Source organism: Pseudophryne corroboree, chromosome 1 (genome assembly GCF_028390025.1).
Source record: "Pseudophryne corroboree isolate aPseCor3 chromosome 1, aPseCor3.hap2, whole genome shotgun sequence".
In the NCBI taxonomy this organism is placed as follows: Eukaryota; Metazoa; Chordata; class Amphibia; order Anura; family Myobatrachidae; genus Pseudophryne; species Pseudophryne corroboree.
In genome coordinates, this window is record NC_086444.1 from 179,233,077 (window position 1) to 179,259,657 (window position 26,581).

Below are 26,581 nucleotides of genomic sequence, written 5' to 3' on the forward strand. Positions count from 1 at the left end.
AATGTCCTCATTGCTTGCTGGCACAGTATGTTTTACTCATCCCATCTGAATGAGCCCTCAATTTAACATGATCCTATATTATAGCGTTAGTATAACTAATGACATGAGTAGGGTCCCAGGCTTGTTCCAGGTTTGCACTGTTCATAAAGTAAGATCAATTACATACATCTCCCATATTCTAAATAGTACGGTAGTGCATCTAGAGGGGCGGCAGTATCCAGAGTAATACGGTAGTGTGCAGTGAGGGATGCTGGGAGGTCTCTGAGTGCAGCAGGGTCTGTGCAGGCAGCCGCTGCAGCAGAGACAGAGCAGGAAGTGACCACGTGAGTGCTGCATGTTAGTATTACAGTCCTCCAGGTGCAGTGTGTCGGGTGGATGATGGATCTGACTTTGTTAATGGATCCTTGTTTATATACTGTTAGAGCTTTGTGCTGTTGAGAACACACAGGGGCTGTCTGAACTTATCTCACCCAGTATAATGCCACTACTTGCAGTATATATGTACAGTACAGTGTTGCTGATATACCCAGTAACAGGAGAGAAGTTCTCTGGCTGCTTATACCTTTGCATGGCGATTGCGCAGTCACTGTACACATAAATGCTGAAACTGGACACACAGGAATGTAAATAATGACAACGCAATAAAGTATTATTAGCAGGCAGTCTTTCGTTTCGTAATTGGTACGTAATACCATCATTATTGTAGGGGGTAGAAGACAGGCGGTTGTGTTGCCCGTAGAAACCACTCAGATTCTGTTTATCATTTTTGGGTTGCAATAGGGAAATTATAGAATAAGGTTGCTATGGGCAACACCGCCACTTTATTTTTGAAACATTAGTAAATCTACCCCTCGGAGTAGCAGACATGTCCAATAAAGAACACATTTCTGCAGCAGGGTACACTGGTATTCCACAGGGAATAACATCGGGGTGTAGAGTTGGATCTTGATCCGAGGCACCAACAAGCTAAAAGCTTTGACTGTTCCCAGGATGCCCTGCACCGCCTCTATATAACCTCTCCTCCGTGCACAGGAGCTCAGTTTTAAAGTTGGTGCCTGCCTTGCTGGTCACTAAAGGGGGGTACTCACGGAGAGAGCTGTGCTTAAAATCTAAGCAATCTGACTAGATTGCTTAGATTTTAAGCACAGATCACTCGTGTGTACCCCCCTCAGCGATAGAGATGTGCGGCCCCGCACATCGCTATCGCCGGTGCTAGATTGGCTTGCATGCAGGCTCAATCTAGCACGTCGCTCATTTCACCCGCTGGGTGAAATGAGTGACCCCCTGTCCTCCCCCGCATCGCTCAGCACACATCGCGCTGTGCTGAGCAGTGGGAGAGATGTGTGCTGAGCGGTTCGCAAAGCACACATCTCTCCCGTGTATATAACTTTAGGCAGCCCTGAAGAAAAAACAGAAGAAATTGAAGAAAGCTTTTATTAGATGAATGAGCCGCAGCACTTTTATGTCATGGGGCAGTGTCGGACTGGGGCATGTAGGGCCCACCGGGGGAATGCAGTGGTAGGGTCCCATGGTTGGGGTGTGGCCAGTCTTGAGAGAGGGTGTGGCCTGCCACCTCATTGGTTTGACTAACCATTAGAGCAGTGGTTCTCAAACTCGGTCCTCAGGACCCCACACAGTGCATGTTTTGCAGGTAACCCAGCAGGTGCACAGGTGTATTAATTACTCACTGACACATTTTGAAAGGTCCACAGGTGGAGCTAATTATTTAACTTGCGATTTTGCGAGGAGACCTGCAAAACATGCACCGTGTGGGGTCCTGAGGACCGAGTTTGAGAACCTGTGCATTAGAGAGTGCAACGTCTGGGCCCCTTCATACATATATACAGTAAATTCAGATACTACATGCATGATAATGTACCAGATTAATAACAGCAACTGTAGAAAATACACCATAGTCCAGTATAAGGTAACATGTGTATAATGTATAATTCAAGTGTACAGTCTGGAACCTGATCTTTAGATCAGAAGTTGCATACCCTCCAACTGTACCTTTTTAATAGGTACAGTACCTTTTTTTCATGGTCTGTACCGATTTTTGGCTCTCCAAACTTCCATTGAAAGTATAGGAAACTTTACCCGTGACCACGCCCCTTTTTCGGATTTGTACCGATTTTTCTGTGTAAAATGTTGGAGGGTATGAAGTTGGGGACCCAGGCAGTAGGGCCCACCAGTGGTTTCCCCTGTACCCCTGTGGGCCAGTCCAAGCCGGTCCAGGGTACATGCTGTGCTGTGGCTCCATTACCTCCTCTATTCGGCGCTATATACTCCCGCAGCCTGGTTCCTGGGTAATTACAGCGGAGACACATCGGTACTTTGACACACCGCCGCTGCTCAACCTCCAGGATCGCGTTGCTGCAGAACTTGGGGAGGAGGTAGGAGGGTCCCCCAGGTGGGACCCGGCAGATGAAAGCGTGATTCACTCGCGGTCCATGGGAGATGGATCGTGCTGCTGGCGTGGACACTGTACTGCTCAGGGACCCCAATATGTACTGCTGAGGGACCCCAATATATCCACCAGGGCAGTCACAGAGCGCAGGCATATATTTCTCTTACGTCCTAGAGGATACTGGGGACTCCATAAGGACCATGGGGTATAGACGTGCTCCGCAGGAGATATGGGCACTCTAAGACTTTAGATGAGTGTGAACTGGCTCCTCCCTGTATGCCCCTCCTCCAGACCTCAGTTAGATCCTGTGCCCAGAGGAGACTGGATGCATTGCAGGGGAGCTCTACTGAGTTTCTCTGAAAATACTTTTGTTAGGTTTTTTATTTTCAGGAAACACTGCTGGCAACAGGCTCCCTGCAACGTGGGACTGAGGGGAGAGAAGCAGACCTACTTAACTGATAGGCTCTGCTTCTTAGGCTACTGGACACCATTAGCTCCAGAGGGTCGGAACACAGGTGTCGTCCTCGCTGTTCGTCCCGGAGCCGCGCCGCCGTCCTCCTCACAGAGCCGGAAGATAGAAGCCGGGTGAGTATAAGAAGACAGAAGACTTCACAGGCGGCAGAAGACTTTAGATCTTCACTGAGGTAACGTGCAGCGGTCACGCTGCGCGCCATTGCTCCCACACTCACACACACATAAGGCACTGTAAGGGTTCAGGGCGCAGGGGGGGCGCCCTGGGCAGCAATAATAACCTCAAGGGACACTGGCCAGCATAATAGATACTGCGGAGGCAGTATATTACAAAAACCCCGCCAGTATTGGAAATTTGAGCGGGACCGAAGCCCGCCGCTGAGGGGGCGGAGCTTGATCCTTCAGCACTAACCAGCGCCATTTTCTCCACAGCAAGCTGCAGAGAAGCTGCTCCCCGGACTCTCCCCTGCTGAACACAAGTACAGAGGGCAAAAACGAGGGGGGGGGCACATTTAATTGGCGCAGTAAGTGTATTACAGGTTGAGTCTCCCTTATCCAAAATGCTTGGGACCAGAGGTATTTTGGATATGGGATTTTTCCGTATTTTGGAATAATTGCATACCATAATGAGATATCATGGTGATGGGACCTAAATATAAGCACATAATGCATTTATGTTTCATATACACCATGGCCCTCATTCCGAGTTGTTCGCTCGGTATTTTTCATCGCATCGCAGTGAAAATCCGCTTAGTACGCATGCGCAATGTTCGCACTGCGACTGCGCCAAGTAACTTTACTATGATGAAAGTAATTTTACTCACGGCTTTTTCTTCGCTCCGGCGATCGTAATGTGATTGACAGGAAATGGGTGTTACTGGGCGGAAACACGGCGTTTCAGGGGCGTGTGGCTGAAAACGCTACCGTTTCCGGAAAAAACGCAGGAGTGGCTGGAGAAACGGTGGGAGTGCCTGGGCGAACGCTGGGTGTGTTTGTGACGTCAACCAGGAACGACAAGCACTGAAATGATCGCACAGGCAGAGTAAGTCTGGAGCTACTCTGAAACTGCTAACTCGTTTGGAATCGCAATATTGCGCGTACGTCGGTCGCAATTTTAAGAAGCTAAGATTCACTCCCAGTAGGCGGCGGCTTAGCGTGTGTAACTCTGCTACATTCGCCTTGCGAGCGAACAACTCGGAATGAGGGCCCATATACACACAGTCTGAGGTCATTTTAGCCAATATTTTTTATAACTTTGTGCATTAAACAAAGTGTGTGTACATTCACACAATTCATTTATGTTTCATATACACCTTATACACACATCCTGAAGGACATTTAATACAATATTTTTAATAACTTTGTGTATTAAACAAAGTTTGTGTACATTGAGCCATCAGAAATCAAAGGTTTCACTATCTCACTCTCACTCAAAAAAGTCCGTATTTCGGAATATTCCGTATTTCGGAATATTTGGATATGGGATACTCAACCTGTATATATCTATAAAAGCGCTGTACAGACTGGGACTTTGTTCCAGTGTCCAGTGGCGCTGGGTGTGTGCTGGCATACTCTCTCTCTGTCTCTCCAAAGGGCCTTATTGGGGGACTGTCCCCATATTTGTATATCCCAGTGTGTGTGGGGGTGTCAGTACGTGTGTGTCGGCATGTCTGAAGCGGAAGGCTCGTCTAGAGAGGAGGCAGAGCAGATGATTGTGGTGTCTCCGTTGGCACCGCCGACACCTGGTTGGATATGTGGAATGTTTTAAATGCAAATGTGACTTTATTACATAAAAGATTGGACAAAGCAGAGTCCAGGGAAACAGCTGGGAGTCAATCCATGGCTTTGACTGTGTCACAAGGCCCTTCGGGGCCTCATAAACGTCCCCTTTTCCAGATAGCAGACACTGATACCGACACGGATTCTGACTCCATTGTCGACTATGGTGATACGAGGTTACACCCAAGGGTGGCCAAGAGCATTCATTATATGATTATTGTAATAAAAGATGTTTTGCATATCACATAGGACCCCTCTGTCCCTGACACGGGGGTCTGCATGTTTAAGGAAAAGAAACCTGAGGTAACGTTTCCCCCATCTCATGAGCTGAACGCCTTATTTGAAAAAGCTTGGGACAAGAAACTGCAGATTCCCAAGAGAATTATTATGGCGTATCCTTTCCCCTAACAGGACAGGTTACGGTGGGAATCCTCGCCCACGGTGGACAAGGCTTTAACGCGCTTGTTCAAAAAGGTGGTGCTACCATCTCCAGACACGGCAGCCCTCAAGGATCCTGCTGATCGCAGACAGGAAACTACCTTAAAATCAATTTATACGCATACGGGTGCCTTGTTCAGACCGGCAGTAGCGTTGGCATGGGTGGGTAGCGCAATTGCTGCATGGGCAGATAACTTGTCATCTGACATTGACATCCTAGATAAGGATAGCATTTTGTTGACCTTGGGTCACATTAAAGACGCAGCGTTATATATGAGAGAGGCTGTGAGAGACATTGGACTGTTGGGTTCAAGAGCCAATGCCATGGCAATTTCTGCTAGACGGTCCCTGTGGACCCGCCAATGGACGGGTGATGCCGATTCAAAAAGACATATGGAAACTTTACCTTACAAGGGTGAGGTTTTATTTGGGGAGGGCCTCGCGGACCTCGTTTCCACGGCTACCGCGGGTAAGTCTTCTTTTTTGCCTTATGTTTTCCCACAGCAAAAGAAAACACCTCAATATCAGATGCAGTCCTTTCGGTCGCATAAGTTCAGAAAGGGTCGGAGCTCTTCCTTCATCGCCAGAGGTAAAGGTAGAGGGAAAAGAACGCCTGCTACGGCTAGTTCCCAGGAACAAAAGTCCTCCCCGGCCTCTATAAAATCCACCGCATGACGCTGGGGCTCTGCTGAGGGAGTCTGCACCGTTGGGGGCACGTCTTCGACTCTTCAGCCAGGCCTGGGTTCAGTCGGATTTGGATCCTTGGGCGATCTAAATTGTGTCCCAAGGCTACAAACTGGAGTTCGAAGAAGTGCCTCCTCGCCGATTTTTCAAATCGGCTTTGCCAGTTTCTCCCCCAGAGAGGGAAACAGTTTCGGCTGCCATTCAAAAGCTGTGTCAACAGCAAGTGATTATCAAAGTTCCCCTAATGCAACAGGGAAGAGGGTACTATTCAACCCTGTTTGTGGTCCCGAAGCCGGATGGCTTGGTCAGACCCATTCTGAATCTAAAATCCCTGAACCTGTATTTGAAAAGGTTCAAATTCAAGATGGAATCTCTCCGGGCAGTGATCTCCAACCTGGAAGGGGGGGATTTTATGGTATCACTAGACATAAAGGATGCATACCTTCATGTCCCCATTTATCCCCCTCATCAGGCGTACCTGAGATTCGCTGTACAGGATTGTCATTACCAGTTTCAGATGTTGCCGTTTGGGCTTTCCACGGCCCCGAGGATTTTCACCAAGGTAATGGCGGAAATGATGGTGCTCCTGTGCAGGCAAGGAGTCACAATTATCCCATACTTGGACGATTTCCTGATAGAAGCGAGATTGAGAGATCAATTACTGAAAAGCGTGTTGCTCTCCCTGAGAGTGCTGCAGCAACACGGCTGGATCCTGAATCTACCAAAGTCGCAGTTGATTCCGACAACTCGGCTATCATTTTTGGGTATGATTCTGGACACGGAAAAGAAGAGGGTTTTTCTCCCAACGGAAAAAGCCCAGAAACTCCAGAACATGGTCAGGGACCTGCTAAAACCAAAAAGAGTGTCAGTTCATCAATGCACTCGAGTATTGGGGAAAATGGTGGCGGCCTATGAGGCCATCCCCTTCGGCAGGTTCCATGCAAGGACGTTTCAGTGGGACCTTCTGGACAAGTGGTCGGGGTCCCATCTACAAATACATCAGAAAATAAGCCTGTCCCCCAGGGCCAGGGTGTCTCTCTTGTGGTGGCTTCAGAGTGCTCACCTGCTAGAGGGTCGCAGGTTTGGCATTCAAGACTGGGTTCTAGTGACCACGGACGCGAGCCTCCGAGGATGGGGAGCAGTCACACAAGGAAGAAATTTTCAGGGACTGTGGTCAAGCCAGGAGGCTTGCCTACACATCAACGTGCTGGAATTAAGGGCCATATACAACGGCCTACGACAAGCGGAGAATCTTCTTCGCGACCTACCCGTTTTGATTCAGTCAGACAATGTCACAGCCGTGGCGCATGTAAACCGCCAAGGCGGGACAAGGAGCAGAGTGGCAATGGCGGAAGCCACCAGGATTCTTCGCTGGGCGGAAAATCACGTAAGCGCTCTGTCAACAGTTTTAATTCCGGGAGTGGACAACTGGGAGGCGGACTTACTCAGCAGACACGATCTCCATCCAGGAGAGTGGGGTCTTCATCAAGAAGTTTTCGCAGAGATAACTAGTCGTTGGGGACTTCCTCAAATAGACATGATGGCGTCGCGCCTCAACAAGAAACTTCGGATGTATTGTTCCAGGTCGAGGGACCCTCAGGCAGTAGCGGTGGACGCCCTGGTGACACCTGGGCCAGTATTTACTAAAAATCCGAGTTTGTCCGATTTGTGTTTTTTTTTTTTTTCTAAGTCCCAATCCGGGAATTCACTAAGCACCAATCTCGGCAGTGTTTGGACTATTCGTAATGGTTTGATTTGCAACGTTCCGAAATACGAATGAATAGACCATCGGTCAAACACGGCTGTTATCTCATACAATACGGGCATTCACTATTCATTCGTATTTGGGTGTTAGTTTCTGAGTGCTCAAGTGCGGGTCTGTTTTTTTTTAGATTTGTTAAAAAAAGCAGCAAAAAAATAGACCTGCTTTTTCCAGTCGAGTTTGGATAACCATGCACGGATCAGTGAGATCTGTGCATGGTTATCCATGGGAAAGGGTCTGTTTAGTGTAAAAACTGAAAAAAAAAATTGCGTGGGGTCCCCCCTCCTAAGCATATTCAGCCTCGGGCTCTTTGAGCCGGTCCTGGTTGGAAAAATATGGGGGGGAAAATGACAGGGGTTCCCCCATATTTAATCAACCAGCACCGGGCTCTGCGCCTGGTCCTGGTTCCAAAAATACGGGGGACAAAAAGCGTAGGGGTCCCCCCGTATTTTTGAAACCAGCACCGGGCTCCACTAGCCAGGTACATAATGCCACAGCCGGGGGACACTTTTATACTGGTCCCTGCGGCCCTGGCATTACATACCCAACTAGTCACCCCTGGCCGGGGTATCCTGGAGGAGTGGGAACCCCTTAAATCAAGGGGTCCCCCCCCCTCCAGCCACCCAAGGGCCAGGGGTGAAGCCCGAGGCTGTCCCCCCCATCCAAGGGCGGCGGATGGGGGGCTGATAGCCTTTTGTAAAAATGTGAATATTGTTTTTAGTAGCAGTACTACAAGTCCCAGCAAGCCTCCCCCGCAAGCTGGTACTTGGAGAAACACAAGTACCAGCATGCGGTGAAAATCCGTGCCCGCTGGTACCTGTAGTACTACTACTAAAAAAATACCCCCAAAAAAACAGGACACACACACACACCGTGAAAGTATAAGTTTATTACAAACATGCACACCTCCATACATACATACTTACCTATGTTCCCACGAGGCTCGGTCCTCTTCTCCATGTAGAATCCTTGGGGTACCTGTGAAAAAAATTATACTCACATAATCCAGTGTAGAATCAGACCTTTGTATAATCCACGTACTTGGCAAAATAATAAAACGGAAACGGGTGTGTGTGTCCTGTTTTTTTTTGTGTATTTTTTTTAGTAGTAGTACTACAGGTACCAGCGGGCCCGGATTTCCACCGCATGCTGGTACTTGTGTTTCTCCAAGTACCAGCTTGCGGGGGAGGCTTGCTGGGACTTGTAGTACTGCTACTAAAAACAATATTCACATTTTTACAAAAGGCTATCAGCCCCCCATGCGCCGCCCTTGGATGGGGGGGGACAGCCTCGGGCTTCACCCCTGGCCCTTGGGTGGCTGGAGGGGGGGACCCCTTGATTTAAGGGGTTCCCACTCCTCCAGGATACCCCGGCCAGGGGTGACTAGTTGGGTATGTAATGCCAGGGCCGCAGGGACCAGTATAAAAGTGTCTCCCGGCTGTGGCATTATGTACCTGGCTAGTGGAGCCCGGTGCTGGTTTCAAAAATACGGGGGACCCCTACGCTTTTTGTCCCCCGTATTTTTGGAACCAGGACCAGGCGCAGAGCCCGGTGCTGTTTGATTAAATATGGGGGAACCCCTGTCATTTCCCCCCATATTTTTCCAACCAGGACCGGCTCAAAGAGCCTGAGGCTGGTTGTGCTTAGGATGGGGGACCCCACGCAATTTTTTTCAGATTTTTTGAAGACTTTAATCAACTTTTTAAGGTACACAATGAAGCCCTGCACGGATCTCACAGATCCGGCCGGGATTCCTTGTGTTTTGTCAGGCAGTGTTTTACTCATCACTCCCGTAAAACACTGCCTGATATTACGAATCACATCGACATCGGAAATAACGATTGTGCAAAACTTGGCAGCTTAGTGAATGATCGTATCAGGATTCAAAAAGTTGCAGTAAAATGCACCAGATACCATTCGAGTTCAAACACCCTTCAAAACGGCCAAAACATGAATCTTTGTAAATATACCCCCTTGGGTTTTTCAGTCGGTATATGTGTTCCCTCCTCTTCCGCTCATCTCAAAAATGTTGAGAATCATAAGACGAAAAAGAGTGCAGACAATACTCATTGTTCCGGATTGGCCTCGAAGAGCCTGGTATTCAGATCTTCAGGAAATGCTCACAGAAGATCCGTGGCCTCTTCCTCCCAGGGAGGATCTATTGCAACAGGGGCCCTGCGTGTTCCAAGACTTACCGCGGTTACGTTTGACGGCATGGCGGTTGAACACCAAATCCTAGCTAGGAAAGGTATTCCTGGGGAAGTCATCCCTACTCTGATAAAAGCTAGGAAGGAGGTGACGGCCATACATTATCACCGTATCTGGAGGAAATATGTATCTTGGTGTGAAGCCAAGAATGCTCCTACTGAAGATTTTCAGCTGGGTCGTTTTCTCCATTTTCTACAGACAGGAGTGGATATGGGCCTAAAGTTAGGCTCCATTAAGGTGCAGATTTCGGCCTTATCTATATTCTTTCAGAAGGAATTGGCTTCTCTCCCAGAAGTCCAGACTTTTGTAAAGGGAGTGATGCACATCCAACCTCCTTTTGTGCCCCCAGTGGCACCGTGGGACCTTAACGTGGTGTTACAGTTCCTTAAGTCACACTGGTTTGAACCTCTTCAAACGGTTGAATTCAAATTTCTCACTTGGAAAGTTGTCATGTTGTTGGATTTGGCATCTGCGAGGCGGGTGTCTGAATTGGCGGCCTTGTCTCACAAGTGCCCCTATCTGATTTTCCATGTGGATCGAACAGAGTTGAGAACTCGTCCTCAATTTCTACCTAAGGTGGTTTCGTCGTTTCATATGAACCAACCTATTGTGGTGCCTGTGGCTACGGGTGACTTGGAGGATTTCAAGTCCCTTGATGTAGTCAGGGCCTTAAAAATTTATGTAGCCAGAACGGCTCGAGTTAGGAAAACAGAGGCACTGTTTGTCCTGTATGGGGCCAATAAGATTGGCGCTCCTGCTTCTAAGCAGACTATTGCTCGCTGGATCTGTAACACGATTCAGCAGGCTCATTCTACGGCTGGATTGCCGTTACCTAATTCGGTAAAGGCCCATTCCACTAGGAAGGGGGGCTCTTCTTGGGCGGCTGCCCGAGGCGTCTCGGCATTACAGCTTTGCCGGGCAGCTACTTGGTCGGGTTCAAACACTTTTGCAAAATTCTACAAGTTTGATACCCTGGCTGAGGAGGACCTCATGTTTGCTCAATCGGTGCTGCAGAGTCATCCGCACTCTCCCGCCCGGTCTGGAGCTTTGGTATAATCCCCATGGTCCTTACGGAGTCCCCAGCATCCTCTAGGATGTAAGAGAAAATAAGATTTTAAACCTACCGGTAAATCTTTTTCTCCTAGTCCGTAGAGGATGCTGGGCGCCCGTCCCAGTGCGGACTATTTCTGCAAGGCTTGTATGTAGTTGTTGCTTACTAAGGGTTATGTTACAGTTGAGATCAGTCTCTGGCTGATGCTGTTTTGTTCATGCTGTTAACTGGTTTAGCCCTTAGATTAACAAAAATCCTTTCCTCGTACTGTCCGTCTCCTCTGGGCACAGTTCTTTAACTAAGGTCTGGAGGAGGGGCATAGAGGGAGGAGCCAGTTCACACCCATCTAAAGTCTTAGAGTGCCCATGTCTCCTGTGGAGCCCGTCTATACCCCATGGTCCTTACGGAGTCCCCAGCATCCTCTCCGGACTAGGAGAAAAAGATTTACCGGTAGGTTTAAAATCTTATTTTCACAGGCTCCATATAGTACCGGTGGTGAAGTCCAACATTGTGGGGATAGAGTGTTGCCTGTAGCCCCTCCCCCCAGCTCCGGGCGCCATCTCCTGCAGATGCTCCCACCCTGGAGCTGCTTTCACTTTCCCCTCACTTCCTGCTGAGACCTGGCCCCATTTTTCATGAAGGGCTGCTCTCTATGGGATTGCTGGGTGCTGTCACCTCTATATAGCCGCCTGTTCCAGCGCCGTGCTGATACAGGACATTTGAGTATTCTACCTGTCATTTTGACTGTGTTAGTTAAGACATAGGGGTAAATTTACTAAGATTCGTATTTTCCCGTTTCAGGTCAAAGTTCAATCACGAATGACATCGAAAGTGTAAAACTGCAACTTTTTGAATTGATTACGACTAATTTACTAAGCTGTCGTATTCGGGTTTTTCTTTTGTTCCGATGTCGATGTCATTCGTGGTTTTTTTTCTATTTTTACGGCAGTGATTAGCAAAACACTGCCGACTTTTTTACAATGAATCTCGGCCGGATCTGTGTGATCCGTGCTGGGGTTCATTTTTTTTGTTTTTTTTAAATTAAACACTGTCAAATATTTAAAAAAAAATTGCGTGGGGTCCCCCCTCCTAAGCATAACCAGCCTCGGGCTCTTTGAGCCGATCCTGGTTGCAGAAATATGGTGAAAAAAATGACAGGGGTTCCCCCATATTTAAGCAACCAGCATCGGGCTCTGCGCCTGGTCCTGGTTCCAAAAATACGGGGGACAAAAAGAGTAGGGGTCCCCCGTATTTTTAAAACCAGCACCGGGCTCCACTAGCTGGACAGATAATGCCACAGCCGGGGGTCACTTTTATATAGTGCCCTGCGGCCGTGGCATCAAAAATCCAACTAGTCACCCCTGGCCGGGGTACCCTGGGGGAGTGGGGACCCCTTCAATCAAGGGGTCCCCCCCCCCAGCCACCCAAGGGCCAGGGGTGAAGCCCGAGGCTGTCCCCCCCCATCCAATGGGCTGCGGATGGGGGGGCTGATAGCCTTTGTTGTAAAAGAAAAGATATTGTTTTTAGTAGCAGTACTACAAGTCCCAGCAAGCCTCCCCCGCATGCTGGTACTTGGAGAACCACAAGTACCAGCATGCGGCGGAAAAACGGGCCCGCTGGTACCTGTAGTACTACTACTAAAAAAATACCCAAAAAAACACAAGACACACACACACCGTGAAAGTATAATTTTATTACATACATACATACACACATACATACATACTTACCTTATGTTCCCACGCAGGTCGGTCCTCTTCTCCAGTAGAATCCAAGGGGTACCTGTTGAAGAAATTATACTCACGAGATCCAGGGGTCCAGGGTCCTCGGGGAATCCAGGTGTAATCCACGTACTTGAAAAAAATAACAAAACGGACACCCGAGCCACGCACTAAAAGGGGACCCATGTTTGCACATGGATCCCCTTTTCCCGACTGCCAGAAACCCACTCTGACTGATGTCTAAGTGGGTTTCTTCAGCCAATCAGGGAGTGCCACGTTGTAGCACTCTCCTGATCGGCTGTGTGCTCCTGTACTGAGTGACAGGCGGCACACGGCAGTGTTACAATGTAGCGCCTATGCGCTCCATTGTAACCAATGCTGGGAACTTTCTGCTCAGCGGTGACGTCACTTTAGGTCAACCGCAGGGCAGAAAGTTCCCAGCATTGGTTACAATGGAGCGCATAGGCGCTACATTGTAACACTGCCGTGTGCCGCCTGTCACTCAGTACAGGAGCACACAGCCGATCAGGAGAGTGCTACAACGTGGCACTCCCTGATTGGCTGAAGAAACCCACTTAGACATCAGTCAGAGTGGGTTTCTGGCAGTCGGGAAAAGGGGATCCATGTGCAAACATGGGTCCCCTTTTAGTGCGTGGCTCGGGTGTCCGTTTTGTTATTTTTTTCAAGTACGTGGATTACACCTGGATTCCCCGAGGACCCTGGACCCCTGGATCTCGTGAGTATAATTTCTTCAACAGGTACCCCTTGGATTCTACTGGAGAAGAGGACCGACCTGCGTGGGAACATAAGGTAAGTATGTATGTATGTGTGTATGTATGTAATAAAATTATACTTTCACGGTGTGTGTGTCTTGTGTTTTTTTGGGTATTTTTTTAGTAGTAGTACTACAGGTACCAGCGGGCCCGTTTTTCCGCCGCATGCTGGTACTTGTGGTTCTCCAAGTACCAGCATGCGGGGGAGGCTTGCTGGGACTTGTAGTACTGCTACTAAAAACAATATCTTTTCTTTTACAACAAAGGCTATCAGCCCCCCCATCCGCAGCCCATTGGATGGGGGGGGACAGCCTCGGGCTTCACCCCTGGCCCTTGGGTGGCTGGGGGGGGACCCCTTGATTGAAGGGGTCCCCACTCCCCCAGGGTACCCCGGCCAGGGGTGACTAGTTGGATTTTTGATGCCACGGCCGCATGGCACTATATAAAAGTGACCCCCGGCTGTGGCATTATCTGTCCAGCTAGTGGAGCCCGGTGCTGGTTTTAAAAATACGGGGGACCCCTACGCTTTTTGTCCCCCGTATTTTTGGAACCAGGACCAGGCGCAGAGCCCGATGCTGGATGCTTAAATATGGGGGAACCCCTGTCAATTTTTTCACCATATTTCTGCAACCAGGATCGGCTCAAAGAGCCCGAGGCTGGTTATGCTTAGGAGGGGGGACCCCACGCAATTTTTTTTGAAAAAATAAGCACTTTCTCTATCGTCCTAGTGGATGCTGGGGTTCCTGAAAGGACCATGGGGAATAGCGGCTCCGCAGGAGACAGGGCACAAAAGTAAAGCTTTCCGATCAGGTGGTGTGCACTGGCTCCTCCCCCTATGACCCTCCTCCAAGCCAGTTAGATTTTTGTGCCCGGCCGAGAAGAGTGCAATCTAGGTGGCTCTCCTAAAGAGCTGCTTAGAGAAAGTTTAGCTTAGGTTTTTTTATTTTACAGTGAGTCCTGCTGGCAACAGGATCACTGCAACGAGGGACTTAGGGGAGAAGAAGTGAACTCACCTGCGTGCAGGATGGATTGGCTTCTTGGCTACTGGACATCAGCTCCAGAGGGACGATCACAGGTACAGCCTGGATGGTCACCGGAGCCTCGCCGCCGGCCCCCTTGCAGATGCTGAAACATGAAGAGGTCCAGAATCGGCGGCAGAAGACTCCTCAGTCTTCTAAAGGTAGCGCACAGCACTGCAGCTGTGCGCCATTTTCCTCTCAGCACACTTCACACGGCAGTCACTGAGGGTGCAGGGCGCTGGGAGGGGAGCGCCCTGGGAGGCAAATGAAAACCTATTTGGCTAAAAAATACCTCACATATAGCCTCCGGGGCTATATGGAGATATTTAACCCCTGCCAGAATACACTAAAGAGCGGGAGACGAGCCCGCCGGAAAAGGGGCGGGGCCTATCTCCTCAGCACACAGCGCCATTTTCCTTACACAGCTCCGCTGGTCAGGACGGCTCCCAGGTCTCTCCCCTGCACTGCACTACAGAAACAGGGTAAAACAAGAGAGGGGGGGCAAAATAGTGGCAAAAATTATATTATAAAAGCAGCTATACAGGGAGCACTTATTATAAGGCTATCCCTGTCATATATAGCGCTTTTGGTGTGTGCTGGCAAACTCTCCCTCTGTCTCCCCAAAGGGCTAGTGGGGTCCTGTCTTCGTTAAGAGCATTCCCTGTGTGTCTGCTGTGTGTCGGTATGTGTGTGTCGACATGTATGAGGACGATATTGGTGTGGAGGCGGAGCAATTGCCAAATATGGGGATGTCACCTCCTAGGGGGTCGACACCAGAATGGATGCCTTTATTTATGGAATTACGGGATAGTGTCAACACGCTAAAGCAGTCGTTTGTCGACATGAGACGGCCGGAAAATCAGTTAGTGCCTGTCCAGGCGCCTCAAACACCGTCAGGGGCTGTAAAACGCCCTTTGCCTCAGTCGGTCGACACAGACCCAGACACAGGCACTGATTCCAGTGGCGACGGTGACGAATCAACCGTATTTTCCAGTAGGGCCACACGTTATATGATTTTGGCAATGAAGGAGGCGTTACATTTAGCTGATACTACTGGTACCACTAAACAGGGTATTATGTGGGGTGTGAAAAAACTACCTATAGTTTTTCCTGAATCAGAAGAACTAAATGATGTATGTGATGAAGCGTGGGTTGCCCCCGATAAAAAGATGCTAATTTCAAAGAAGTTATTAGCTTTATACCCTTTCCCGTCAGAGGTTAGGGCGCGCTGGGAAACACCTCCTAGGGTGGATAAGGCGCTCACACGCTTATCTAAACAAGTGGCGTTACCCTCTCCTGAGACGGCCGCACTTAAAGATCCAACAGATAGGAGGATGGAAAATATCCAAAAAAGTATATACACACATACAGGTGTTATACTACGACCAGCTATAGCGTCAGCCTGGATGTGCAGTGCTGGAGTAGTTTGGTCAGAGTCCCTGATTGAAAATATTGATACCCTGGATAGGGACAATGTTTTACTGTCTTTAGAGCAAATAAAGGATGCATTTCTTTATATGCGTGATGCACAGAGGGATATCTGCACACTGGCATCACGGGTAAGTGCTATGTCCATTTCGGCCAGAAGAAGTTTATGGACGCGACAGTGGTCAGGCGATGCGGACTCAAAACGGCATATGGAAGTTTTGCCGTATAAAGGGGAGGAGTTATTTGGAGTCGGTCTATCAGATTTGGTGGCCACGGCTACAGCCGGGAAATCCACCTTTTTACCTCAAGCTACTCCCCAACAGAAAAAGACACCGACTTTTCAACCGCAGTCCTTTCGTTCCTTTAAAAACAAGAGAGCAAAGGGATATTCATATCTGCCACGAGGCAGAGGAAGGGGGAAGAGACACCAACAGGCAGCTCCTTCCCAGGAACAGAAGCCCTCCCCCGCTTCTACAAAAGCCTCAGCATGACGCTGGGGCTTCTCAAGCGGACTCGGGGGCGGTGGGCGGTCGTCTCAAGCATTTCAGCGCGCAGTGGGCTCACTCGCAGGTAGATCCCTGGATCCTGCAGATAATATCTCAGGGGTACAGGTTGGAACTAGAGACAGATCCGCCTCGCCGTTTCCTGAAGTCTGCTTTACCAACGTCCCCCTCCGAAAGGGAGACGGTTTTGGAAGCCATTCACAAGCTGTACTCTCAGCAGGTGATAGTCAAGGTACCTCTTCTACAACAGGGAAAGGGGTATTATTCCACTCTATTTGTGGTACCGAAGCCGGACGGCTCGGTAAGACCTATTCTAAATCTGAAGTCCTTGAACCTGTACATAAAGAAGTTCAAGTTCAAAATGGAGTCACTCAGAGCAGTGATAGCGAACCTGGAAGAAGGGGACTTTATGGTGTCCTTGGACATCAAGGATGCGTACCTCCACGTTCCAATTTACCCCTCACACCAGGGGTACCTCAGGTTCGTTGTACAAAACTGTCACTATCAGTTTCAGACGCTGCCGTTCGGATTGTCCACGGCACCTCGGGTCTTTACAAAGGTAATGGCCGAGATGATGATTCTTCTTCGAAGAAAAGGCGTATTAATTATCCCATACTTGGACGATCTCCTAATAAGGGCAAGGTCCAGAGAACAGCTAGAGAGGGGATTAGCACTGTCTCAAGAAGTGCTAAAACAGCACGGCTGGATCCTGAATATTCCAAAATCCCAGTTAATGCCGACAACTCGTCTGCTGTTCCTAGGGATGATTCTGGACACGGTTCAGAAAAAGGTTTTTCTCCCGGAGGAAAAAGCCAAGGAGTTGTCCGAGCTTGTCAGGAACCTCCTAAAACCAGGAAAGGTGTCTGTACATCAATGCACAAGAGTCCTGGGAAAAATGGTGGCTTCTTACGAAGCAATTCCATTCGGCAGATTCCATGCACGAATTTTCCAGAGGGATCTGTTAGACAAATGGTCAGGGTCGCATCTTCAGATGCACCAGCGGATAACCCTGTCTCCAAGGACAAGGGTTTCTCTTCTGTGGTGGTTGCAGAGTGCTCATCTATTGGAGGGCCGCAGATTCGGCATACAGGATTGGATCCTGGTGACCACGGACGCCAGCCTGAGAGGCTGGGGAGCAGTCACACAAGGAAGAAACTTCCAGGGAGTGTGGACGAGCCTGGAAACGTCTCTTCACATAAACATTCTGGAACTAAGAGCAATCTACAATGCTCTAAGCCAGGCAGAACCTCTGCTTCAAGGAAAACCGGTGTTGATCCAGTCGGACAACATCACGGCAGTCGCCCATGTGAACAGACAGGGCGGCACAAGAAGCAGGAGTGCAATGGCAGAAGCTGCAAGGATTCTTCGCTGGGCAGAGAATCATGTGATAGCACTGTCAGCAGTGTTCATCCCGGGAGTGGACAACTGGGAAGCAGACTTCCTCAGCAGACACGACCTTCACCCGGGAGAGTGGGGACTTCATCCGGAAGTCTTCCACATGCTGGTAACCCGTTGGGAAAGACCAATGGTGGACATGATGGCATCTCGCCTCAACAAAAAACTGGACAGGTATTGCGCCAGGTCAAGAGATCCGCAGGCAATAGCTGTGGACGCGCTGGTAACGCCTTGGGTGTACCAGTCGGTGTATGTGTTTCCTCCTCTGCCTCTCATACCAAAAGTATTGAGAATTATACGGCAAAGAGGCGTAAGAACGATACTAGTGGTTCCGGATTGGCCAAGAAAGACTTGGTACCCGGAACTTCAAGAGATGATCACGGAAGATCCGTGGCCTCTACCTCTAAGGAGGGACTTGCTTCAGCAGGGTCCCTGTCTGTTTCAAGACTTACCGCGGCTGCGTTTGACTGCATGGCGGTTGAACGCCGGATCCTAAAGGAAAAAGGCATGCCGGAAGAAGTCATTCCTACTTTGATTAAAGCAAGGAAGGAAGTAACCGTGCAACACTATCACCGCATTTGGCGAAGATATGTTGCGTGGTGCGAGGATCGGAGTGCTCCGACGGAGGAATTTCAACTGGGTCGATTCCTACATTTCCTGCAATCAGGATTGTCTATGGGTCTCAAATTGGGATCTATTAAGGTTCAAATTTCGGCCCTGTCGATTTTCTTTCAAAAAGAATTGGCTTCAGTTCCTGAAGTCCAGACTTTTGTTAAGGGAGTGCTGCATATACAGCCTCCTGTGGTGCCTCCAGTGGCACCGTGGGATCTCAATGTGGTTTTGGAATTTCTAAAATCTCATTGGTTTGAACCACTAAAAAAGGTGGATTTAAAATATCTCACATGGAAAGTGACCATGTTACTAGCCCTGGCTTCGGCCAGGAGAGTGTCAGAACTGGCAGCTTTATCTTACAAAAGCCCATATCTGATTTTCCATTCGGACAGGGCAGAACTGCGGACTCGTCCGCATTTTCTCCCTAAGGTGGTGTCAGCATTTCATCTGAACCAGCCTATTGTAGTGCCTGCGGCTACAAGTGACTTGGAGGACTCCAAGTTACTGGACGTTGTCAGAGCATTAAAAATATATATTGCAAGGACAGCTGGAGTCAGAAAATCTGACTCGTTGTTTATATTGTATGCACCCAACAAGATGGGTGCTCCTGCGTCTAAGCAGACGATTGCTCGTTGGATCTGTAGCACAATCCAACTTGCACATTCTGTGGCAGGCCTGCCACAGCCTAAATCTGTAAAGGCCCACTCCACAAGGAAGGTGGGCTCATCTTGGGCGGCTGCCCGAGGGGTCTCGGCATTACAACTTTGCCGAGCAGCTACGTGGTCAGGGGAGAACACGTTTGTAAAATTTTACAAATTTGATACTCTGGCTAAGGAGGACCTGGAGTTCTCTCATTCGGTGCTGCAGAGTCATCCGCACTCTCCCGCCCGTTTGGGAGCTTTGGTATAATCCCCATGGTCCTTTCAGGAACCCCAGCATCCACTAGGACGATAGAGAAAATAAGAATTTACTTACCGATAATTCTATTTCTCGGAGTCCGTAGTGGATGCTGGGCGCCCATCCCAAGTGCGGATTATCTGCAATAATTGTACATAGTTATTGTTAACTAATTCGGGTTATTGTTAGGTAGCCATCTTTCAGAGGCTCCTCTGTTATCATACTGTTAACTGGTTTTGATCACAAGTTGTACGGTGTGATTGGTGTGGCTGGTATGAGTCTTACCCGGGATTCAAAATTCCTCCCTTATTGTGTACGCTCGTCCGGGCACAGTACCTAACTGGCTTGGAGGAGGGTCATAGGGGGAGGAGCCAGTGCACACCACCTGATCGGAAAGCTTTACTTTTGTGCCCTGTCTCCTGCGGAGCCGCTATTCCCCATGGTCCTTTCAGGAACCCCAGCATCCACTACGGACTCCGAGAAATAGAATTATCGGTAAGTAAATTCTTATTTTCCCACCCCTTCCCACTGATATACATGCACGGATCTCATGGATCCGTGCATGCCTATCCAATCACGAATAAAAAAAAAAGGTCTGTTTTTTTTTAGCACTTTTTTACGAGTTGTAATTTTTCACGGCAGTGTTTGTTTTTTTTTGCTTTGCACTTCTTAGTAAATGACCGAGATTCATACTTAAACAGCCGCGTTTTGACCGATGGTGTATTCATTCGTGATTTTTTTCCTAGGACTTCAAAATATTACGAATGCCCTTATCACTGCCGTGATTATTGCTTAGTAAATTACCGAGATGACACTTTGATGAAAAAACGGCATCTCGGTCAAAATCGGAAGCTTAGTAAATTTACCCCATAGTGTGCTTCTGACAGAATAGGTGGTACGATTATTCTATGATATACATCCAGTTCTACTGTGCATTGTTATATCTCTCTGCATATACATATCTACTTTTATATGTAAATTTCCTGTCCAGTGCAGTATTATTGTTGTGTACATTATTCCTGCATTGTGCTTGTGACTGAGTGTGCCATCTAGCTGCTGGCTGTTTTCCTTTAGTCTATCACACCTTTGTTATCACTATAGTCTGAGCCCTGTGAGGATAAGTGCGTAAGGGTCAACATTTCCACTCACAAGACTTGAAAAAGGAATAATCAGACAGTCGTGTTTGACTTTTTTTCAAGAACATGTTCTTGAAAAAAGTCAAACACGACTGAAACGTTGAACAGAGTGACGCTGTCCGTCTGATTGTTCCTTTTTCAAGTCTTGTGAGTGCCGCCTACCAGTGCTTGTATCTAATGGAGTCTGCTCAGATTCAAGGAGGGCACCCGAGCCACTAAATACGGGGTCAGTAACGCGAGTGCCGACTTATTTCAATATATGTGTATATATGTTTATATGTATGTATGTATGTATGTATGTATTTATATACATACATACATACATACATACATACATACATGGAGCTGGGTCCGGCACTCTCCTCATGTCGGCTATCCAATGTAATTGCTCCGGTGCCTTCCTGACAGCTGATGCATTCTGTCTATATACTCTATGTGTGTATATATATATATATATAATATATATAGCTACACAGTCTATACACCTCAGTGTATTTTATCTGTGTGCTTCCGTCACCCCATACCGATTTATTGCTCAGTTTGTGTCCTGCTTTTATTAGCACGTAAATCAGGGGATTACGGTATTCATATTGTTTGGCTATATTGTACTGTGTGCCCCACGGCTACATTTCTCATAATGTCTGCCACACGGGGCGGGAATTACGCGGACGCTTCTGCCTCAGGCAATGCTGATCCCACAGATTTACTAGGGGGGGAACCTGCTGCTGGGGATGTGAGTGCTGGGTCCCTTAACTCTCCCACTCCACCTGTAGCACCCGTGGCCAATCAGGAGCCACCCTGGGCTACCTTCTCTTGTATGGTAAATACTTTGGTAACATGTCTTACGCCCCCTGTGGGACTTCCTGTGCCATTTCAGCCACATATTGTTCCTGTAGCAAATCCGCCTTGGGTGGACACACTATCTAACCAGATACAGGTTTTAAATAAATCTTTGGTTAATCAAAAGTCTACACCTCAACCCTCTAGGGCTAAGGGGCCCTCTAAGCGTGTGGTTTCCTCATCTCAAACTTCTCATGTTTCAGATACTTCTGATGAGGATTGGGCCTATACTGATCCGACTGATTCTGACTCAGCGGCCTCTGAGTGGGAGCATGTCACTCATGTACCTGACTTAGTGGAAGCTATCAAAATGGTTCTCCAGATTGATGATGAAGCTGATCCCACTATTGCATCAAAAAAGCCTGATAAATTCAAGCGTCAGAAAGTGGCTAAAGTAGTTTTTCCTTACTGACCATTTAATTGACATATGTCAAGAGGCTTGGATCTCCCCAGGAAAGAAGTTTTCCCTATCCAAGAAGATGTTGGCTCGTTTTGATATCCCTGTGGTGTTGAGTAACAAGCGGGAAACTCCACCACCGGTGGACTCTCATGACGCCCGGATTGTGATATCCTCTTCTCTGCCTGTCACCTCCCTGAAGGAACCGACAGATAAGCGTGTGGAGGGATGCCTGAAGTGTATTAATTTATTCCCTAACTGGGGTAATTCACAGGCCCACTATTGCGGCCTCCTGGGCTGCAAAAGCTATTGATGCGTGGGTCTAGGTTTTGGAGGAAGAGCTACCTCAGGATATTTCTGACATTGCCAAACAGTGTCTGTCTCATATTACCACCGCCTCCCATTATATTGAAGAGGCGTCCTCTGAGGCAGGTATTCTGGCATCCAAAGCGTCCACTACGTCTATTTTGGCTCGCCGAATTCTATGGTTGCGGTCCTGGAAGATGGACCTAGATTTCAAGAAGACTCTGGAGGTACTCCCTTTTAAGGGAGACATCCTATTTGGAGAAGATCTTAATAAGATCGTGACTGACTTAGCCTCTGCTAAGACTGCGTGCCTTCCTAATACTACTCCTTCTGATCCGAAAGCTAAAAGTACTACTTTTCGTTCCTTTCAGACTTAAGGTAAATCAAAGGGTCAGGTGTACTCGAGCAAGCCTCGTACTTCCAAGACCGGTAAACCCATATCTAAAAATCTTGGGCTGCTCGTCAGCCTGCTTCCAAACAGGACAAGCCTGCAGCATGATGGGACGGGCTTCCCGCTGGGGGACCTCAGGGTGGGAGGCTGACTCCTGGAGTTCACCCAGGTCTGGTTAAGGACCACTTCAGAAGCGTGGGTGCAGGACGTTGTCTTTCATGGGTACGCAGTCTCTTTCAAGAGACGTCCCCCTCGCCAGTTCTGCGCAATGGTCATCCCATCGGACCCGTTGAAGGTGCAAGCTCTACACTTGGTTGTCCAATCCCTCCTGGAGAGAGGAGTGGTGGTGCCGGTGCCTATCTGTCAAAGAGGGAGGGGCTACTACTCAACCCTGTTTCTAGTACCGAAACCCAATGGGTCTCCGGCCTATTCTCAACCTCAAGTCACTGAACAATTTTGTGAGAGTTTCCAAGTTCCGTATGGAAACACTGCGCTCCATTGTACTGGCCATGGAACCTGGGAACTACATGGTATCCCTGGATATTCAGAATGCTTACCTGCATATACCTATGGCCATTTCACACCAGCAATATCTGCGGTTTGCTGTTGGCAATCTCCATTATCAATTCAGGGCTCTGCCGTTTGGACTCTCCACGGCCCCTCGGATTTTCACCAAGGTTATGGCCGTGATGACAGCTCATCTCCGTTAACAGGGGATCAGGATCCTGCCGTATCTGAAGGACCTGCTGATTCTGGCAAGCACCCAAGATGTCCTCCTGATTCATCTCCAGCTGACGGTGCAATTCCTCACAGCCCACTGGTGGCTGATCAATTGGAAAAAGTCCTCCCTGGTCCCTGCGCAGCACATGGTGCACCTGGGGGGGCTTTACTGGATACGCACAGCCGGAGGTTGTTTCTGTCTCCAGGGAAGGTCCTGAGGCTTCAGGACAGGTTCAGATACTTCGTCTCTCGCCCCAGAAGAGTGTCCACTCACTCGGCGATGCAAGTACTAGGCCTGATGTTGTTGACTTTCGACATGGTGGAGTATGCTCAATTCCATTCTCACCCTCTCCAACGGTTAATCCTATACAAGTGGGATGGTCTGCCTCAACGGATCAGGTCTCAAATAATAGTCCTGAACCCAGAGATCCGCTTGTCCCTGTCCTGGTGGCTCCAGGATCAACAGTTAAGCAGGGTCCGTCCCTTCTGGATTCCCAACTGGGTCCTCCTGACAACAGACACCAGTCTGATGGGCTGGGGCGCGGTGTTCAAACAACAGTCTCTCCAGGGTCGCTGGACCAAGGAGGAGTCTGTTCCCCATCAACATTCTGTAACTGCGGGCAGTTTTCAACGCATTGACACTAGCCCTGCCTCTGTTAAGGAACAGGCCTGTTCAAGTACAGACTGACAACATCACCGCAGTGGCGTACATAAATCATCAAGGCGGCACTCGAAGCCGTAAAGCAATGATGGAAGTGTCCAGAATTCTTCAATGGGCGGAACGCCATCTACCAGCAATATCGGCAGTGTTCATTCCGGGTGTCCTCAACTGGGAAGCGGATTTTCTCAGTTGTCAGGACGTACACGCCGGAGAGTGGAGCCTTCATTCGGAGGTGTTTCAACTCCTAGTGGACAAGTGGGGCCTACCAGACGTAGACCTGATGGCTTTTCGAAACAATCACAAAGTTCCGGTCTTCGGATCACGGACAAGGGATCCTCAGGCAGCGTTCGTGGACGCACTGGCAATTCCATGGAACTTTCGACTGCCATACGTGTTCTCTCTGGTGTCACTACTGCCCAGGGTTCTGCGGAAGTTCAAGCAAGAAGGAGGGACTACTACTTCTAGTCGCTCCAGCGTGGCCCAGATGGCATTGGTTCTCAGACCTTCAGGGTCTATTGATGGAACGTCCTCTACTACTTACTCAATGCCCAGACCTCCTCGTTTAGGGCCCTTGTGTCTACCCAGACTTGGCCAGACTGGCTTTGACGGCGTGGCTCTTGAAGCATCACTCCTAGGGACCAAAGGATTCTCTGAGGCGGTCATCCAAACTATGCTGAAGGCCCGTAAACCGGCTTTGGCTCGGATTTACTACAGGGTCTGGAACTCTTACTTCACCTGGCGTGCTGCTAAGAACTACGATGTATATAAGTTCAGAACCTCATGGCTTCTGGCCTTTCTGCAACAAGGCCTGGACTTAGGCCTTCGTCTGGCCTCCCTCAAGGTTCATATTTCTGCCTTGTCGGTGTGGTTTCAGAGGAAAATTGCGTCTAACCTGATGTTCATATATTCACTCAGGGTGTTTTGCGGATACAACCTCCCTATGTCCCTCCTGTGGCTCCATGGGATCTGTCTGTTGTCCTTAATGCCCTGCAAGGGTCTCCCTTTGAGCATCTTGATTCTGTGGACCTGAAATGACTTACTATTACTACTACTGTTCCTGTTGGTTATTGCTTCTGCTAGAAGAGTGTCGGATTTAGGCGCTATGTCCTGTCGTCCGCCCTTCCTGATATTTCATCGTGACCGGGCAGTTCTCCGTAGTCGCCCTGGTTACCTGCCTAAGGTGCGTCATCTTTCCACCTTAACCAAGAGATTGTAGTTCCGTCCTTTATCTCTCCTGGTTTGTCTTTCAAAGAAAGGTCTTTGGATGTGGTACAGGCTCTCCGTATATACTGCATGTGGCGTATATACTGCATGTGGAGAGGACTGCTTCCATTTGGAGGTCTGATTACCTCTTCGTACTGTTTGGTTTTCACAAACGTGGCTGGCCTGCAAACAAGCAAACTTTGGCCAGATGGATTAGAATGGTGATTGCACAAGCTATTGTGCAGGCTGGTCTTCCAGCTCCTGCTGCTATCAAGGCCCATTCTACTCGGTCTGTTGGACCTTCTCGGGCGGCCCGCCGTGGCGCGTCTGCAGAACAGTTGTGCAAGGCGGCTACGTGGTCCTCAGTGAACACGTTCATCAGGTTCCATGCCTTTGATACTTCCGCCTCCCAGGATGCATCCTTTTGGATGCCGGGTTCTTGTGCCTGCTACAGTGCGTCCCCTACCATGAGGAACTGTTTTAGGACATCCCCGATGTTATTCCCTGTGGAATACTAGTGTACCCCGCTGCATAAAAGGAGATTTATGGTAGACTTACCATTGTTAAGTCTCTTTCTGTGATGTACACTGGATTCCACAGGGCGCCCATCCTGACGCACTTGGCTTCTTTGGGTTTGTATGGCATTAGCCGCTGGTCCCTTCTCCTGTCGTGAGAATGTGGTTCTAGGTGACTAACATCTACAGTCTCTTTACCTGCTACTGCATTGGGCAGGTTAACAAAACTGAGCTCCAGTGCACGGAGGGGGGATTATATGGAACAGTCAATGCTTTTAGCCTGTTGGTGCCTCAGATCAAGATCCAACTCTACACCCCGATGTTATTCCCTGTGGAATCCATTGTACCTCGAAGAAAGATTTAACAATGGTAAGTCTACCAGAAATATCCTTATTTAAATGATGCCATTATTTCATATATGCATGGGAAAATCTGAGAGACATTTACTGACATTCGGATGTCGGCGAGCCTTGCGGTGTGCTTCTCCTCATTAGCTGGCCCTGATCTCTAATCTCAAGGCAACTGTAAGTACAGCGCATCATTTACGAACACTTTTTCTTGTGGGGCAAGATATCTCATGGCTAAGTGAATTGAGCCCAAAAATCTCCATCATTTGTTTTGGCATAATAATATAAAATTCTAGATTATACATTGAAAAGGGAATGTACAGTACGTTTTTTTTTTTTTTTCATTTACATTACAATACAGTAAGTAGAAATGTAACAATAAAGCTGGCCATACTCCTAAAGATTTATTGTCAGATCTGGCTGGTTGGAATGAAAATTTGGTAATGTATGGGAGCAAATGGTTCCCGTACAATCTTTAGGCGTATGGGCAGCTTAAGTTTTTGTCAGCTAAGTAAAGGCTTTGGGCGGTTCCCAATTGTATGTGGTAATTTACTGCACGACATAAACATGCTAAAATAGCTGGATAGTATTATTGGGCTATCTAATTACAGCCTGTTTGTATCTAGCGGTAAATTACCTGTTTTCGGCCCGACCCATGCGTTATCACGAAAAAATGGGTCTCTGGCCACTAATTATCACGGATAATGCTTTGGGTGCATTAGACACACGAAGCATAATCCCCAATAAGTGCTACTTACTGGGTCTAATTGGATATTCACAGGCCATAAATTACCGCAGCTAATTGGATACCAGCCTTTGTAGTGTATTATCCTTAATCCCTCTCAGTGGGTTCATCATAGCAAATTCAAGAGGTTAAAAAAAAATAAAAAAATGTGGAAGTGCTCATTTAACGTTCC

The 26,581-nt window shown here is 48.5% G+C and overlaps 1 protein-coding gene across 5 annotated transcripts in view; it reads left to right on the forward strand.

Annotated features, from left to right (window-relative positions):
* The first annotated feature begins 216 nt into the window (after positions 1-216).
* Positions 217-26,581, forward strand: part of ATG10 (autophagy related 10) — a 418,616-nt gene continuing 392,251 nt past the window's right edge. For 4 of the 5 annotated variants that reach the window (XM_063963933.1, XM_063963935.1, XM_063963937.1 and 1 more), the window contains exon 1: positions 221-323. The gene's annotated coding sequence lies outside the window, so the exon portion shown is untranslated. Of the gene's footprint in view, positions 337-26,581 lie in introns of all 5 variants that reach the window. The other variant, XM_063963934.1, reaches the window with a different exon arrangement.